The following is a 20064-nucleotide window of genomic DNA, read 5'->3' on the forward strand; positions in this document are numbered from 1 at the left end:
TTGGGGAGGGGTACTGGAAGACCTCTGTATTTCAAAGTCTCCTGAGGCATCTGATGTGTTCTTTCCCTGACCACTGACAACTCAACCCAACCCTTCTCAGCTGGTGTTATCAGCATACCCCAACACCCTTTACTGAGGAGGCTCTTGCTTAAAAGTCATGTCTCAGATCACTATAAAGCATCTGAAATCCAACTGTCTTCCAAGGGGCAACATGAAAAAGGCAAAAGCCCTCAGCAGAGTTGGTGTTAGGTTGATCCACATAACCCTTGTACGCTAAGGTAGAAGGGAAGACTGGACCAGAAAAGGAAGACGGGACTTTGCCAAAGAATGCACTGACCTCTCTCGTGGAAGAATGAGTTCCAGATGGCGCCATTTCAAACTCTTTGAATGTGACACAATATAATAATAAACAATAAGACCCAGAAGACTCTTATAATAGAATTTTGTGATTTATTTTAAAGGAAACTCCTAATTAATGGTCATGTCCTATTTGATAATTTATTGAGAAGGTAATGCTGAGTGTTAAGTAATACTGCTGGCATTAACGTCACCTTAACTTCACTGGGGTGTGTGTTTGTTTAAGGGGTCTATAGGCTTCAGGGGATTAGAGCAAATATTAGTTATGGTTATGTGACAGGAACTGACAAGTGATGTGTAACACCACAATGGGTATAAACCTGAAAGACTCAGGGTCATATAGCAAAATTGATCTTTCTGCATCATAAAATGTTGTTCTTTGGACTTGCACAATTATCCTGTTTATTTGCATGCATTTGATCATCACCGTGAGGGACTTCTCTTCTGTGCAAGTTCTTGCATTAAAAATCATGTAAGGACTTTAGGGACACTATGTCCTTGTTGGGATAGAATATGGTATGTATTATTATATGCTAAACAAAGAGAATATGTTTACCTCTAAGCAGCCATACTATATTTGTACAGATAGACTCACCATGATTTTAATGTAATGGTATTCACTTTGTTGTGGTATAAAGGACAGGGAACTGCCATATGTAATATGTGCAAGGGTGCATAGTGTTAATTTCTTGGTGGACTTTAAAAGGTGGATAAACTGTGATGTGTTCAAGGGCTAGCATGAAGCTGCCATCTCAGCTACACAATGGCCGTGACCAATCAGACCAAAGTGTCTTCTGCAGTGTCCACTAGAATAAAAGCTTCACACACCAAACATACAACATTTCTATGTGACTGGTATGTTTCCTTCTGTTTTGCATCTACTTAGTAACTGACTGGTGAGTTATATTTTCTTCAGCTGTAATGTCCTATCTAGTTTCTTATTATGAAAATTCCCATCATCTTCAAAGCATTAGTGGGTCTATCACATAGAAATCAGATCTCTTAAAAGAGTTAGGGATATAATATATTTTTTTTCTCAACTTAGGTCTGGTTTGATGCATTATTTACTCCCTTGTAGTTTAATTAATTGTTTAAATTAAAAACCATTTGGCATTGGCCCTCCGTGTCAATAGATTCTACATCCTAGAGTTTATCCTTGTATCTAAAATATTTTTAATTCTATCTGTACTGGTAATGCACATAGTGTCTTATTATTATATCCTGGGCAATATAGCATGCCAATTCTCACTACATTTGCTTTAGGTATTGTTAAGTATTATTAAGACACAACTTAAAGTGTAGATTGGCTGCGCTGGGGCAACATGCAAATATCACATCACTTTCTTGAAGCTACCTGCATATCTACAAGTTTCGGCTTTTGGTGTGGCCTGAGAGCCAGTCTTCTATGGACCTCAAGGACTGACTGTGGGATGAAGAAAATCGGTCGTCTGAAGGGGAGCGCTTACGATGCACCTGCGTCCCTGTCAGGCTTGGGAAAACATGTTTATCAAGTGTTGCAACAGTTAAAGAACTTATTAAGTCGATGAAGTATATTTCCCAGGATTTCATTCATTCTTGTATGTCAAACCCAGGGCCATGGCACATGCTAATTTATTATTATTATTATTATTATTATTATTATTATTATTATTATTATATGTAAAATGAAGCATTTGTAACTAATAAAGAAGAAAAATTTGAAAGTTAACTTTTCCTATTTTAAATACAAGGAATGATTTAAGGTATGCGTGGCATATAAACATAAATAGTATAAATGTGAAAAAAGTGTGAATATTTTGTCCATATGCCATGCTTTTTTTTTTTTTCCACTTGTGATTAAGAACATTGTGCTAGAACTGAAATAGTGGTTCCAACAAATATTATGACTATGACTGTGACCTTTCCTTGCTCAATTCCTTTCCTATAACTGTGGGGATAGTAATTCCTAAGTCAGAAAGTCCTTATGTCCCCCAGGGTCACCCTCAGGCAGGCACTAGAAGCATTCCTAATACTCAGAAATGCTAAACAACCTTGACATACTTTACAAGAACAAAGAGATTCAGACTTGACTCCATGGGAGAAGGCTCATGAAGCTGTTGAGGAAATGGCTCTTAGGCATCTCTTTTCAATGGAGTAACGTGGACCCATGCCCAGAGCTCTCAGCACAAACATACCAAATATGTGAATTTTGGAAAACCAGGAGATGTCATTTGGACTCTGAGATCTAGAGTCCTAGCTGAGGTTAGTTGCATGAGCCTATAGTGTGAATGACAGACCTTAACTGTCTAGATTCTAGTGTCCCTTTCCCTAAAGCAACATCAGGTATTCATTCTTAGCCATACTTTATAATACATTTACCTGACTACCTGGGCAATGAAGACTAAGGAACCATGCATAACAAGACACTCTTTTAAAAAATTAATTAAGCATATCTCATATATATATATATATATATATATATATATATATATATATATATGTCCTATATTTTCATCAACCCCCATCTCCACTTTTGTGCAATGTCCCCACTCCATCTCCAATTCATTGCTTCTTTTTCATCCAAAGGGAAGACTGATAACTTCTTCTCCAAGCAGTCATTAGTTACCTGTTGCTCCTTCTCAAGGTGTGGGGTGATATGTGATTGCTTTCTTCCGTATCAGTATGTCCTCTGCTGTTGTCATCGCTCAGGTCTTGTTTAAACAACCATGTTGTTGACTTTTCACACATGCGCGCCCCTGCCATATATGGAAGAGCTCACATCACAGTAGATTTCCTGATCCTTAGGCCCTTATAATTTTCCTGACTCCTCCTCCTCCACGCTGTTCCCTGCTTTACGTGGAGGGAGTCAGTTGTGCATGTATCACTTGGCCTGAGTGCCCCACCACCAGTCTCTGAGTTATGACCAGCTTTGGTTTCTGTGATGTTGCCGAACTACAGCAAATGGAAGTTCCTTTTAGAGGGGTGACAGCTACATTTACCTGTGGTTCTATGGATACATGTCTAGAACAGAGTTAGAAACTATACTGAATGGCAGCAGAAGGTTCTGGTTTAGTCCCCATAGCCTCACAGCTGTGAGTACTCGGCTCAGATTACAGTACAAAGCATAAAGTACAAACTACTGAAGTGCATGTAATATTCAATTTGAAAGCTGTTGGTTACTCCCAAGACACAAGTGCCGCTGCTGTACCTGAGTATAGGTGGTTACGTGGGTCATTGTTGTGGTTTTTGTTGTCACAGTTGAATAGGATTACTGATATTTTTCTCCCTTCACATCTTACATAGGGCCCTTCTGGTACTGTGAAAGCTAGTCCTTAGGGAAGACTTCTGGGTTGGATCCAGCTGGATTCCTTCAAGTACTGTGTCCAAAGTGTATGGTGTCTTCAGCAATAGAGACTTACTTTCAAGTTCTGGGACTCAACCAAGTGCAACAGTAATGCCTTTATACACATACACAAGCACAGGCATATGTTATGTTATCTTTTATAAACATTAAGCTGTACTACTACCCATGTTTGTACATATCCTGAAATAACTATAGAAACCAGAAAGCTAACAGGTGGCTATTGTGCAAGGACAGAAGACCTACAGAAGGGAACAAGGACACAGATGCCATGATTAGGAGAAGGGAAAATGTGGAGAGGACTTTAAAGGTGAGGAGGAAGGTAACACCGTGAAGAGGAGAGATGAAAGATGAATGACACTAAGGTCTGAAAAGTCCAGACCCCCTATGAGACTGTTCCAGGAGCTCAGGAGTCATCCCCCAAGTGCCAACTGAAGGCTAGTCCCAAGGACAGGCTTTCTTAGAATGTGCAGGGTTTGGGCAATACAGACCTACTGAGTTGACCTAGTGTTGGCTTGTGGTTATGTAGAGCAAATGAGTTAATCTGCGCAGTTTAGAGAACAGTGTCTGATAAAGAACAGTACCAGGCCCATGTGAATAGGAAATAAGGGACAATATTAATCCATCTAGTGCACTTTTTGAGCAGCAAGGGCATATTAACTCGGACTAGGAGTAGACAGAATTCTATAGACAGTGTGATGATGAGTCTATGCTGTGCATAGAAAAACATGCCAAATGGTTTTTGGTGTACATATGTGTATGTTAAGATTAGGTGGGTATGTGTGTGTGACTCAAAATTCTAAAACTTTGTTCTTTTTTTTTTTTTTTTACTTTACAGAGCCCTGAAACCAGTGAAACAATAATCAGAGATCCAGGCTGTTGAGGAACACAGCATACATCAGGTACCAGAGTCATTCCCCTTAACAATACATAGTATTCATTGCACTGACAACTGCTTAAGCATATAGCTTCTTTATTAACAATCTATTTTATAGTGCTGCTTGCTTGGTGACCTGGATAGGCATGAGTACACATTGAAAGACAGTTGAGCATATTCTGGAGATAGGTTAATTTCTTTATTTATATTAAGGAAACATTTAGAAGATTCATGTATACTGGGTATAGAAGAGAAATGTGAAAATTAACAAAATATTATTACCTATCAGGAAGCAATCTCTGAAAGGCTTTTACATGACTGAACAGCATAGGCATGCCCGCTCTTGCCTTTCCCATAACTTTAAAGTCCAGTAGGGGAAACAACACAAGCAAACATCCACAGCTGAGAAAAGTTTATGATAAATGCTATTAAGGAAAAATGCAGAGTTCAACATGGCAGCACACTAAGAAAGAGTGGGAGAGCTTGCTGAGTTTGGGTAAAATAGTATATATTCTCTGGGTGTCTTTCAAATTAAGACCTGGAATGTGAGAGTAAAGGTATCCGGGCAGACGGAGGAACATTAAGTAAAAGAATAAGAGGCAGGAAACAGAGGAGGAGGATGAGGAGAAAAAAAAAAAAAAAAAAAGAGGAGGTGAAAAAGAAGAAAGGAAGGAAGTACAGGAAAGGAAGGAAAGCAGATTGAGAATGAAAGTGACCAAGAAAGAAATGGAACAGATATGACACCATAATGGTCACAAAGATGGTGACAGACAAGAGATAAATCTGTGATAAAGAAGATAACTAGGCTGGCGTGACAAGGCCTTTCTGTCTATCATGAGGTGTCTTTGGACCAGTTTGCCTTGGTCAGTTTTAACCTGTGTTTCTCCTGTTCCATGCCCATGTGCTTTTCTCTTGACTCCCTGCACACAGATGGTTTCGAATCTATCCCTTTACCCCAACCTTTACATTTCACCTCCTGGGGAAGTACAGTAAAAATGTGTCACTGCTTCTCAGAGAAGTGGTCAGTGTGTTCACTCCTGTTACTGCTGCTGCACAGCATTGGGGTGAGGTGAGGGGAGTTTGGAAATACCCTGAAGACTGAAATTATCAGGTGCCTTAAGCACACCATTAACAATGTAGATTACTTTTTTTAGACACTGTAAAAAAACCAAAATCAACACATACACAGTCATATCTGCACACACGTAATGTAGACGTGTACATGAGTGTATAACTGTGTGCATTTACATGGTTTTATCTATCTTACTATTTCTCAAAGCTATTCCCAGGATTGTAGTGTGAGCAGTTTCAGAAGCCTTTCTTTTCTTTTTTTTTTTTTTTATTAATTTATTCTTGTTACATCTCAATGGTTATTCCATCCCTTGTATCCTCCCATTCTTCCCTCCCTCCCATTTTCCCCTTATTCCCCTCCCCTATGACTGTTCCTGAGGGGGATTTCCTCCCCCTGTATATGCTCATAGGGTATCAAGTCTCTTCTTGGTAACCTGCTGTCTTTCCTCTGAGTGCCACCAGGTCTCCCCCTCCAGGGGACATGGTCAAATGTGAGGCACCAAAAGTAGAAGGATCCAGAGGGTCCTAGAAACCTACAAGTAGAACATTATGAGAGGCAGATTCGGGCCCAGGGGTCCCGCTCAAAGTAAGGCACCAGCCAAGGACAATACAGGCGGTAAACTTTAAACCCCTACCCAGATCTAGCCAATGGACAGAACATTCTCCAGAAGCCTTTCTTGAGATCTGTTTTAAGATAATCCTTTAGGTCTGAGCCTGGCATGGTTTTAGTTAATGATGATGTCTACTTCATGTCTATGCATGCTAAACCAGTTCAGATAGTTTCCTACGACCCAGAGAGTTACAGCCAGGTTATCTGTTTGCCTTGGTGGCTTAGCTTCATCCAGCACAAGATTTTCCTTGACGTGGATTATATAGCCAGTTGCTTCAAGTACTCGGTATATTTGACTATCCTTAGGTGTGAATAAGGATCTCTGAAGTAAGAGCTTAGTAAATATATTTTTAAAAAATATCAGCATTAGCAATGTTGGTTTTTAAAGTCAAATCAACACAGGAAACCCACAAAATTACTGTTTGCAGCTCAACTAATCTGACTCATTCCTTTCCATTGAAAATGCTTAGTCTTGGTTTTTAAAAAAATGGTCATAATATAAGCTTGCCATCAACCTCCAGATCAAGCAAGCCCCTTGCAGTGGGGCAGATGAGTACAGCTGATGTGGATTCTTGTATAAACTGGAATTTCCTACTTGAGGTGATAGAGCCCCCGGACTCTGAGATCAAGAGTCCATTTACACTGTATCATGGGAAGGATTAGCACTTCTGTAAGAAAGGACTTTTATAGATGAACTCAACATCTTTCAATTAAACTGATTATTATTTTAAAAGAAGGAAAAAAAAAATCACAACTCCTCAAAGCAATGCTTCAGCCTCAGAAACACAAGAGGCGGCTGCCTTTTACTTAGTCCTCTCGTTGTTTGCTTTCTACTAGAGATGCATTTCAAATGTAAAATCTAATTACAAATCTTAATTGAAAATAGGTTTTTTTTTTTAAGGTAAGGAGTAGAAAGCAAAAGGATCAACACAGAAGCATAAAAATAAGGAGAAAACCAGGAATACTGATAGTCCACTCACACTGAGTAAGCAGCACTGTGGGCCTGAGGTGGCCTCTGGGAAGCTGCTATCCAGTGGCAGTCTGAACTTCGCCGAGGCATTTTCTCAAGCAAGTGAAATCTTTCATCCTCCATGCGTTATATTTCCCCCGGGCTTTTATGTATTTATTTTTGTCAGGAAAAATAGCGACCTTAAATTCTGAAGCCCAGGTAAAATGTTAACTCCCTCCCTTCCTGTACTGCCCTGGACTCACTTTCAACTCTTCTCTAGATTTCTTATGCATCTTCATCTTGAGATTTTTCTAATCTCATTTTTTTTTCAGTACTGTTTCTCTCTTGTCTCCCGTCTCCAATTACATACTGCATAGTGCTTCGCATTCAGCCTAGAACGTACACTGGTGTGCACTAGAAAGGAAGCAGCAGGAAGTAAAACAATAAAGGATGCTAGCTTTGAGGAGCTGTACAGTATCTAGGACAGAGTGTCGCCAATGAAAACACGGGGACCGTGCTTATCGATTCTGTCCGACAGAGGCGGACTCAAAGGCGCATTCACTGATCTTTTCACCCAAACTGGTTCCTGCAGGTGTTATAATGTTATAGATTCTTCTACGCAGGCTGTGAGCTCTACTTATAGTCAAGAGTGCGTGCTGCTAAAGTACACATGGCACTTTGAGTCCTACTAGGTACAGCCTCGGTATTTGGTTCATTGAGTGGCACTGTCACTTCGCAGGATCAGGGAACACGTGACCCCACTGATGATTCCATTAGATGACGTCATGCCTATATACTGCTTCCAGCATACCGGTCACTTTGCTAACATTCATGTACAGTCCACATCCTCAGCTTTTTGCCTTTGTTTTCCTTTCAGATACTCTATTCCTACTGCCTTTCTTATTCTTTTCCCTTTCCTTCTCACTCTATCCCCCTTCTTCATGTTATATGTCTCTAAATTTCTTACCTTTAAAATTCCTATCAAATAGCATATCTGTGGAGCAGTGCCGGATGCCCCATGAGACCGCCCTTTTACTACTTTAATTTTTGCTTAGTTTTCAGAAAGCACGCTGTGCTTGACATCAGTGGAAACTGAGCTCAACACAGGGCCTGTGAAAGCCCAGTCACAGGCGTGGCCAGGTCTCCTGTTTTCCTCTCTCTTCTGTATCCCAACATCCTTTCCTTCCATGAGAATGGGCCTCTAGAAAACTTGTGACCTGCTTGCTCTCATCTGGACATCCAGGTTACTGGGGGGATGAATTCCAGATATGAGCATCAAGGCATGAGCCTTATCAGTTGCTGTTTAAGGTTGAATGGGTTTTCAATTCCCTTTTTATATTCCTCAGAGGCAGGAGCCACACCCTGACACGCAGTGGAATCTTGGGTCTCTGGAATCTTTTCCCATGTTTTTCCTCATGTCCTTTCCCGAGCTCCTTCCTTGACCTGTGAGCTGCATGCACAGCGGGCTGAGAACTCTTTCTTCACAAATGCTTCCTCTACAGTCCCCTTACCTGTTATCTGGACACAGCGGCCTATAGCACAGTCAGAGGAGAAGGCTTGGGTGTATCCTTCCTCAGCAGTCCTTCAGAATCCTTGGGTAGCATGCGTTTGCAAGTGCTCGTGCTCACTTGGGAGCATTGCAAGTTGTAGTAATACCATCCTGCCTCACGTGTTACACCTAAGACTCAATGCAGGTTGCTTGGTTGTTGACAATAGTTTAGTAAGTGAGAATTACCATCTTCCCCATGTACAATATGTATCCAAAGGCTATACGGTGAAATGACTTGCTCAAGAGGCAAGGGTAAACGGAAGAGCCTCGGCAAGCTGGGACGACGGTTGTTTTCACATAAGCTCTTGGCATTTTCTTGGTGAATGACCGTGAGAGGAACTCGAACAGACACACCAGACTAACATAGCACAGAAGAAAGTCAAGAGGCCCCAGAAGAGCAGCAACAAGTAGTCAAACAAAGGCAAGATTGTTACATCAATAAAGGATCGGACACTAGTGAGGAAATGGTCACAGTACTTCTCAGAGAGAAAGGAGCCAGAGGTTCTATGTGACAATGATGAAAGCAGAGGTGTATGGGGTACAGAGCGAGGGGTGCAAAGCAAGGGATGAAGAGAGAGGGGTGCTGAGTGAGAGGTGCAGAGAAAGGGTGATAGAAAGGGGTGCAGAATGAGGGGTGCAGAGAGAGGTACAGGGTGAGGGGTGAAAGGAGAGGGTGTGCAGAGCCAGGGGTGTAGACCCGTCTGGGGTGCTGGTGATGCTAACTGAGCACTGGAAAACCAGTGCTTTGGAAAACTGAAAAGGCAACATTACGCATACTAAGTGCTTATTAAGTGCATAGCATACAAATGATGGCTATGATAAATCTTCTCCTCACTTCTCCTTATGGTAGAACCAAAGAAATCATAAAACTGAACTTCTGCAAGCCATCCGGAAGGTGGGCAAGAACTCGTAATAAAGTTTGCCCACGCTGTTTTCATGATTCAGGCATCAGCAAATGATGTAATTTCAGTGTCTGAGTTCCCAGGGCCCCAGTGTCTTAGTGCCAGCCGTCCCTTTCTGACCACAGAAGATAACTCATGGCACAGATGGATTTACTGCATCAGTCCATGACCTGTTCTAGCTCATACTTGCATCCTAGACAATCACAACATGAATTTGCCCATGGGGTAGTGTCCTTGCACACCATCCCTTCCCCCTCGTTCTTTTCGGCATTATTGTGCCAGATGTGTGCTGCATCTGAATTTTCCTGGTTTGACATTGTACGTTGCTTGCTCTTATCTGCAAAGTAGAGTGGTTTTACTAAGTAAATGTTCTAGGCTAAGATATGTGGTTGTGTATGGATTGGAGAAGAAACCAGCAGAATAAGAACACGTGATGTGTTGTGTGTCTGCATTAGGCAGCAGGTATGAGGATGCTTAGTGGGCTGTGTCAACTTCTTTGTAGATCAGCCCAGGCACTCTATCACCTCTGGAGAGCAAAAGAGAAATTCTAATAATCACACATGTACATGTATTCTTGCCTGCCATAAAAAAAAAAAAAAGCAGAAGATAGCATTTTAATTAAATCTGCTATCTGTCTAACTTTGAAAAATGAAATTTCAAAAGAAAACCAGCAATTCATCATCAGAAACTGCAGATAATTTAGTCAATACTGTTTAGAACCTGAAGTGTATCATCAAAAGTAGGTCAATAAGCTCTACGAATTAATAACTTTGATGGTGTCTGCATTAGGGATGACCCGAGGATGTAATCAGAGCTTCAACTTCCGTTCTGCCCAGGCACATGCACTCTAACTGGTGTTGGATGTGACCACACCCAGGAGGATTTTGAAACAACTGCCACTGTTCAGGCTCCATTTTTCTAGCCTTGAATATCTATAAAATAAGGAGCAACCTGTGGTGGTATTGTAATCTCTGTACATCCCTACTCTTAAGACAGCAAGCAAAGGGTTTGAAGAAAAGCATCAGGGAGAAACCTTTGTTGTTTACCTATAGGCATTAAAATCTCATTGTTACGTTGTTGCCTTAAGCTTTTATTTATTCTGTTGCTAAAAGATAAACAGAGGAAGCCAGTAGGCATTTGGGATGCTACTGATGTTAACCATTGTGTTCAATTCAAAAATGAGAGAACTAGAAATGTTACTCAAGTGTGAGAAGAGTGCTGGCTTGCAAGCAAGAGTCCCTGGGTTCAGTTCTCAGCACTGTGCAAACCATGCTGATAGTGCATGCCTAGGGTAGTGCAGGCTGGTAGTGCACACCTAGGGTAGTGCAGGCTGGTAGTGCACACCTAGGGTAGTGCAGGCTGGTAGTACACACCTAGGGTAGTGCACGCTAATAATGCACACCTAGGGTAGTACAGGCAGATAGTGCATACCATGGAGGCGAAGTAGAAGCATCTCAAGTTTCAAGGTCGTTCATGGCTATGCAGTGAGTTCAGTCAAGGTCAGCGGAGATAAACAAGACCCTATCTCAAAAGAGAGCACAGCAGCAGCAAGAACAACAGCATCAAACTGCTGTGTGGACGCTGTCACAAAACTGCATCGGGGGTTCCAGGCTTTACGGAGTTTTGTTGAGTGAAATCCAACCTCCCACATGAAGCTGCTATAGAAAATTAAAAGTTGTAAAATTTCAAGACTTTTTTTTTTTTAACTTCCAATATAAGTTCTTGGCTTTTTAGATGGTATGTGAGTAGTAGCCAGGGCTATCACAAAATAAAGCTGTTACCTGACAGCTGAGTACACTTCAGGTCTAATTCTGGATCTTAGTGTCCTCATCTCTTCAGAGACAATCATCCCAAGTTTCTCATAGTCTGTTAGTTCTATATTCTGTTGAAAGACTTGACTCTTATTTTATTTCAAAATATCTTCGTTTTGTTTCCAGCACTTGAACCTAAGGCCCTTTGCATGCTAGCCAAGCACTCTAAAACTGAACCCAATTCTCTGACCCTATTCTTTTTAAGACTGGTAGAAGGTGGCTATGTCACGAAATGGCTCAAAGAGGAGACAGAGATTCAATGAAGCATGCGTTTACCATTCCTCAGGGGGTGCCTTGCCTGTCGCAGATTGATAGGACAAAATGGAACCAGCCTGGAGAGCGGGCAACACCCAGTGCCTCACACAGGTTTCTCCTTGGTACACTTCCCTGAAGTAGGGCTCCGTCCTGGCAATTATCCTTGTGTGCTCTCGGCGAGGATCACCATAACTTCTCCTGATCTCAGTTTTCAAAATATTACATCAAGCGCACGAATCTCTCCGCCTCTGTCCTGTGTACTCTTTCCTTTTCCACTGCTTGTAAGGTCCCATCAGCCTACTGTTAGCTCAAAGCAGCATGTAGGTCCACATTCTAGGAACTGGAGTGAGCTTATCACTTTCTAAGGCTTGATAGACGCCCCCAGAGCTGCTATGATCTCATTTAAGATCGCAGATGTGTACTTCTGCTCACGTTTATCACACAGATTGGCCAAGCCTGTCTACTGCACACTTTTCTTTAAGCACCTTATCTAGCCCTAGCCCCTAAGTTCTGACTGATACTCTTTTAAATGATTACATGATTTAATTTCCATGGTAATTTCCTATGTAACACCCTTCACGCATAGTTTTGTTGTCACTCAGATGCTAGCCAGTCTCAGTCACCCTCTTAGTTTTCGTCATTTAGAATGGGGTGCTTCATTTATCAGCCACTAAATCACATGTCCCCTGTAGTCCCGAGTCAGCCGCAAAGACCTCCAGTTTCCTTCTTAGTACCACATTATTGGTTCCATCTTTTTCTTAATGCATTATGGGACAAAATTTTTCGCCCCATTTTACTCGTCCTGTCCATCTCTTGGTTGCTCGGTCCTCTCAGAGAACGCTATCAACAGTCAAACCATCACCCCGACTATCTGCCGTCTCAAGCCCAGCCTGCTTCGTCCTACTTAGTGCTCGGAGTGGCCAACTTAAGACTCCATCTACCCAGTTAAAGCTCTCATGCACTTCCTTTTTTACTTCTTCCCAATTTATTTCTTCCCAACACATGGCCACTTTTTATTTGATTAAATTCATAAGGATATGTAAAATAGATAAAGGAATAAAGAAAAATAGAGTGCATGTTTCTTTTTTATTACTGAATTTAAGAAAACTCCAAAAAAAATGCAGTTTACCACTACTGCGGTTCCTCCTAGGCCACATTGCCGGGCCTATGTCCATGCTGACATTGCAGGGAGTCTGATCTGACAGTTCACCATGTAGTCCCCTCTGGCTGTGTCTCATGTCTGGACGCTCTGTGCAGCATGGAGCTGCAGGGCAGTGCTTAACACACTTCAAATTATTAGAGTGTTTCTTTACATGCTTTGAATCCATCTAACAATCTCACCACGCCTTGACTTCCTGTTCCTCCTGCCTCTTGCTCCTCTTAATATTTTCAGAACTTTAAGCTTTTTGTTATATGAAACAAAAGTTTATTAACTTTGATGCTAAATAGAATGGAAACCTCACAATATACCTATGTTCTTTCTTACTAATGGATATTTAGGCTGTTTGCAACATTTTTTTATGATTGGAACTTCACTAGTTGTGAACATTTTCCAAGTTATTTCCTTACATGCATTTGTAAGCTTTTCTTTTCAATATCAGCTTGAAAGTGGCATTGGTTTTCATTTTACCAGACATTGTCAGCTTGGTTGCTACTATGGCTGGCATTGGTTTTCACGTTACCAGACATTGTCAGCTTGGTTGTTACTATGGCTGGCACTGGTTTTCAGCTTTACCTGACACTGTCAGCTTGGTTTCACATGACTTAAGTCTTCACCAACATTTGAGGTGTGCAATTTTATACTGTTATCTCTTATTGACTACACTGTCATTTCTCATTTGCTTTGCCACATGGCTAGTGGATTTGAAATTTTCCCAAGATCTTTCTTAGCCAGCTTAATATTTTTTAATTACTAGTACATATATTTGAAAGGATTTTATTTCTGATTCTGAGTTCTACCTTTTGTCATTTGTTTTACTGGCATTTAAAGTATTTTCTAGATACTAAATCTTCATCCATTACACTTGTTATTTATACAATTTTTTTATTCCTTTTGTAAATGTAATTTGAATTTTTCTAATTATGAAAGACAATCTTAGGTTATGGATCTGTGATCCCTTTTTTCTAATATATACATTTAAAGCTATCATTTTCCCTCCAAGCATATTTTGGTATGTACACAGATTTTCCTTAATTTCAAACATATAAAATGTATCCTTAAAACTCCATTTTGATTCATGATTTATGTGGAAATATATTAGTTAACTTCTAGCCACTTGGAGGATTGTCTATGTATCCTTAACGAAATAATTTCCAGTTTAATTTTATTGTATCCAGAAATGTGTTTTCCATGACCTCATGGTTTATAAATTTTGTAGGCTTTACTTTGTGATCCACAATATTATCTATCTTAGTGCATTCTTCACGTTCACTTTGAAAAGGAAAATGGGAATTGTGGTGGTTGGTAGGTCGGTTGCTTGGTGTCAGTGAGGAGAGTTTGCTGGAAGGATTGGTGATATCCATATTGAAGAGAAACATTGATTTCTCCAGGTATAACAATGAATTAAACTACTTCTTTTTCTGGATCTATTGTTAGGTGTACATGAGACTATTCACATATGATTAATTTAGGATTATCATGGCTTTTGGGTGATTAACATTTTATAACTAACCCTGCTAATCTTACCTGATATAAAATTAATTTTGTCGACTATTTGGGATGTCTCCCCAGCCTCCTTCTGGCGAGTGTACATGTTTCCTCATCTTTTTTCTTCTTACATATCTCTGGCATCATATTAAAATGTAACAAAAATAAGGAAAACACTTAAACATAGATGTGAAATATATAATTAGAGTTTTCATTTTTTTATTCTACACAATCTTGGTTCTAAAAATTGGTATGTGTATGAAATAAATTTCTGGTAACATAATTACTTTTATGTTTGGAGACCATTGTGGTCACTAGATTCCATATATTCTAGTTTTGCTCTAGTTATCAAAATTGTATATGCAATTTATATTTTTATTCTATTCTATCTCTATTATTAGGTTATCATATATTAAATGCCATTAATGATTACTCCTTAATATATAAGCAATACAGTAAATTCCTTAATGCTTTTTCTTGTGGTTTTTAGTGTTGGTATATATATATATATTCATCACTTTAGATGTTTTAAACACAAAATGTCTTATTTTTGCTCTAGACTAGTGGTTACTCTTTGGCTTACAGATCAGCTCAGAATACAATGAGTTTTGTCTGTAAAATTTATTGTCATACTGTGTCTGTTTTTATATATTATCAATAGCTGATTTTACATTGCAACTTCTGAATTGAGTATTTATTACAACAACAAAACAAAAAAAATATAGCCCACAAATTGTCTTTTTAAAAAAAATTTTTTTTTAGTGCTGCAGGACAAACCCAGACCTTGCACATTTACTGTCTGACCAGGCAATGCTCACCTTTACCTTAGGCAATTATCTTTCATCCTCATAAAAGCAAGAGAAAATGAAGTTAACTTCTATTTTCTTTGTGTCGTCTCCAGAGCTGCTCATTTATTCCATAGACCTGCATGAGTCTGCCATGCTTGAAGAACTTCTCTTAATGTTTTTTTTTTTTAAGTGCTGATAATGAGTTTGTCATTCATTATTTCTGCATAAGAGCTATTAGTCCTCTAGGTACTTAGCAGTTACTTTTGCCTTGTGTAGAATGCTGGGTTGACAGGTTTTCTTATTTCAGAACATTGAAGATGTCATTTGTTCTTTTTCTGCAATGCGTAGCTTCTAAAGTGAAGCCATTGTGTTTCTCAACTTGTTATCTTTTGCTTAGACTGCTTCAGAATTTTCTCTGTGATTGGTTTTCAATCCTATGAATAGGACTTATGTTGGAGCGTGTGTGTGTGTGTGTGTGTGTGTTTGAGAGAGAGAGAGAGAGAGAGAGAGAGAGAGAGAGAGAGAGAGAGAGAGAGAGAGAGAGACATAGATTGACAGAGAGAGACAGAGACAGAGAGACTAAGAGAGATAGACAGACAGAGACAGAGGAAGATAGGAGAGTGGAAGAGAGGAGGGAGGGAAAGAAGGAGAAAGAGGGGGCTTGTGGTTTAATGGTGTGTAGGGGGCCTTTACCTGGCTTGGTGGTTTCTGAGCTCCTTGGATATGTGTTTTGATGTCTTTCAAGGTTTTTGGAACAACGTCAGTCAGTATTTGCTCTGTTCTCTCTTCCGAGAGTCAGATAGCCCATGCTTGGTGCTGTCACCAACATGTCACCAGTCCCTTTTTTGCTTTTTGTGTCTTGGTTTGGGTACATTCTACTGACCTACTCTCTGATTTCCTAGTTTCTAAGTTGTGACAGAGCTGCAGATAAGTCTGCAAAACATCATCTTCATTGTGTTATTCACTGTATTTTACAATTTTAATGTTTATTTTATTTGCTTTGCTCTCTCTGCCTTTGCTTATCATTCCTCATCCACCTTTGGTTGTGCAGGGTTTTCTGGTATAGGATGTACTCTTTCTGATTCTGTTTTTGATGTTCCCGCATCTCTGCACTCTCTAGATGTGGCTTCTTTGATGATTGTTTTCTCACATTTCCTCTTAAAATACTTTTTGTGTTTATCCCGTCACCTCCCCGCTCTTCCCATTCTCTTTCTTCTCCTCCTTATTTTCTTTCTCTTCCTTTTCCTTGCTCATTTTCCTCTTCTTCCTTATCTGTGTGCTGTGTAGAATGGTAGCTAAAGGGGGCTCATGGCTGGAGGCGGCCATCCCAGTTTCACCTCTAAATCATTAACATGTGTTCAGGGGAGCTGCAATCAGTCTAGTAGTAGCTTAGTTCCTATGGCAATCCCCAGTGTATGACTAACTACCCATTCTTCTGGTGTAGCTCCTACACAGTAGGAGGAAGGCTGGCTGGCTGCCCTCAACTTTAGGCTTTTTCTTGGAGAGAACTATAGTTTAGTGCCATTGTGTCCCCTCCAGTGATGTGTAGGTAGCTTGCTATTATTTGTTCTCTGTCTTCTGTTGAAGTGGAGTAGGAGTCAGGCAGGGTTGCTCTAGGTCACAGGGAGTAAGCTCTATAGTCCTGAGGAGAAGTAACAAAAGATCTGAGTGTCCTTAGTGGTCCCGTCTCAGAAAGATGTCCTAGTTTCCCTGTCTCCACTCCCTAGTTGCAGTGCATGTAGGTTGGTAGCATCATAGAAACAGGACCTGCCATTTCTGTCCTGTAGGGAGGTGAATACACTAGTGCCATGTGCATTTCCTGTGATGACTGTTTTTCCCCCGCCCACAGGCATGTGTCATAAAAGGCGCCACTTCTGGATACCCACTCAGCTGTCTTTGTCAGGAGCATCTGAGTGATGCCTAAGACAAACAACCTATAAATGAGTATAGATGACCCTTGACTGTGGCTCTCGGGTGTCTTACCTGCCTTGATGCTACCCTTGAGCTGATTATTAGTAATTCATCAAGCATTCTGGCTTACTACCAGCTTGTGGCCTGGGCTCCCCTCCTCCTCCTCCTCCTCCTCCTCCTCCTCCTCTTCCTCCTCCTCCTCCTCCTCCTCCTCCTCCTCCTCCTCCTCCTCCTCCTCCTCCTCCTCCTCCTCCTCTTCTTCTTCTTCTTCTTCTTCTTCTTCTTCTTCTTCTTCTTCTTCTTCTTCATCGTCCTATGGGAGCTGCTGTGTTTTCTAGAATAGCATTGATTAATGACCTTGAGATGTTTTTTTCCTAATTCACTACTGAAAATTTTTGATTGTACACATTGTTGCCTTTTTCTTGACCATAGGGTTGGGGGTGATTCTCTTTATGTCTTTACAATTAGAAGCTCAAAAGTTCTATCTCTATTTTCTAGGTATATGTCTGTGCTGTTTCCTCATTGCTACTGCGTTGTTTGCTCACAGATCATTTTCATTTTAATGTTGACAGATGCAATTTACACTGCTGTGATACAACAACCTCATCAAAGGCAACTTGAGGAGAAACGGGTTTATTTCAGGTTATATATCCCAATCATAGCTCCTCATTAAAGTGTATGTCAAGGAAGAAGGACCGTAAGGCACAAATCTGGACCAAGAACTAAAGCAGAGGCCATGAAAGAAGGCTGCTTATTGGATTTTCCTCTCATAGCTTGTCAGCCTGCTTTCTTGTACAGCCCAGGACCACCTTCCTGGTGGTGGCACCACTTATGGTGTCCTTGGCTCTTTCATGTCAGCCGTTAATGAAGAAATTGTCCCACAGACTTGCCTACAGGTCAGTCTTACAGAGGCATTTTCTCAGTTATGAGTCCCCCTTCCCGGACATGTCTAAGTTGGTATCAAGTTGGAAAAAACAACCAGGACGTTGGATTTATTGATCTTCACTTATATATTCTGAGCTTTTGAAAGTGTACTGGGAAATTTTCCCTATATTTAACTTATGAATTTGTGAATACGTCTTTTTCTGGACAGGAAGTGAGGTTATTGTGGGGTGCATACTTGGTCCTACACCTTCCTGTATGACCATTGTCTCATTTTCAGTCCACACCCATCCCCTCCTTGTACCAGACCGGATCTTATGTACTTTCCCTTACTGTTTTCTATATCCATTCATCAACCAGTGATTCTCACATCTCCCCACAGCAACAGCATCTCTACCCAGTGGCTCTAGTACTTGAGGAAAAGCATTTTAACAGAATATAGCAATATTCCATTGGCTGCCTCTGTATTCCTCTTTCCGGATCTCCTCATTGCTTTTTAGGCCCTCCCTGCCTCAAGGAGCCACTACTTACCCCCTAAAAGTCTGTGTCTTATGAATGGTTCTCTAGCCCGTAGTTCTCATTCCATAAAGTTTTCAGTGAACTTATGCCATATATTGGCTTAGCCATTAGCCAGTGTTTCCAAATGTAGGACAATAGAGATATAGAAAAAATGTATTTTCTAGTCCAAGTCCTTTTCTTGAGACTCTATGCTGATGTGTGTTCAAGCACTTTTTATGTTGTTCCTCTAGGACAACATGCTTAAATCAAAATTCACTTTTTTGAGTAAAGCGTTGCCTTGTTTATTCTCCAGAAGGTTCCGTGGTAAAGAATATCCTGGTTGTTTGGATTATTCCCATTTTCACGATTGCTACTGTAATATCACGCCAACTTCTGCCACCAAGACCAGGAATTCTGTTTGTTGCCTTTGAAATGATTTCTTGCTTTTCCAACCAGATTTTCTTTGTTGTATTAAATTCTCATTTTTTTTCCTGGACTATTAAAATCACTTCCATATAGGATTATTCTCTTATCACTACCATTGTTCAGCATTTTAGGACCATCTTTACGTTGACATTCGGTGAACTTTCTACAGTTCAGGTATGGGGCATATCTGACATGCCTTGTTTCTGCTCTTCTTCTGTGGGAATAGGAATAAAACAGAGACGTGAACTCGAAGCTCGCTACCCTGAATTGATGACGGATGGCAGGGCATCAGTGTGTTTGTCCACTCGGGAGCCTATCCTCCCTCTCAAGAATAGAGTAAAGCTCCTCTATCCTTGAATCTCATCTCACACGACTCTCTTGTTATTCCTCCAATTACAGCCTTATCAAAATCTAGAGTGCCCAACCACATAATATAGAGTAACAGAGAAAAGTGAGTACATCTTGCTTCATCAAACTCAGTTGTCTTGCCCTTTTCTGTCTTAGAATGACTAGTTCAGTCTCTGGAGACAGATGGCGCAAAATGAGTGTCTTTATTACGTCTGTAAGAGCTGTAATCACTGTAAGAGCTGATTTCTCTTTTACCTTCTTGTAGTTTTAATTAAGGTTTCAGTCGTTTTCTTTCCTTCTTTTATAGAACTTTTCTTTAAACATTTCTCAAATTTAGCAAGGCTATGTTAATACAAGACAGTGTGGTAGAAGGATGCTATCTATCCCACAATGGCTAAGTGCATTGTTCTTAGTATTACATCCCGTACTCACGGTTTACCTCCACACTGTGTCTTGACCATGAGATGTGCTTTGATCTGCCTGTCAGTAATGGGTGGCCAGCATCACATGGCACCCTTCTAATGCTGAAGACATTTCGCATTGTGCCTTGACAGTGGACTATCTCACCTCTTCCTAACTAAGCATAATGCCTTTTCATGACTTTTATGAGCATGTCAGAGTTTTCATTTTAGTGTGAGGTAAGTAAAATATTTAACAATGTTTATTAATCTATTAGGAACACAGTTCAATTAAATGTAACTTGATATAGCTAGTTATCCTCCTTGGGGCAGGTTCTGTAGTTCAGGTATGGATTTTATTCATTGAGCTTTTGAGTGGGTCTAAAGGTACAATAGCTGGACTGAGTAGTCAATGGGCTTAAAAAAAAAAACTTTTAAATATGTG

Source organism: Acomys russatus, chromosome 26 (genome assembly GCF_903995435.1).
Source record: "Acomys russatus chromosome 26, mAcoRus1.1, whole genome shotgun sequence".
In the NCBI taxonomy this organism is placed as follows: Eukaryota; Metazoa; Chordata; class Mammalia; order Rodentia; family Muridae; genus Acomys; species Acomys russatus.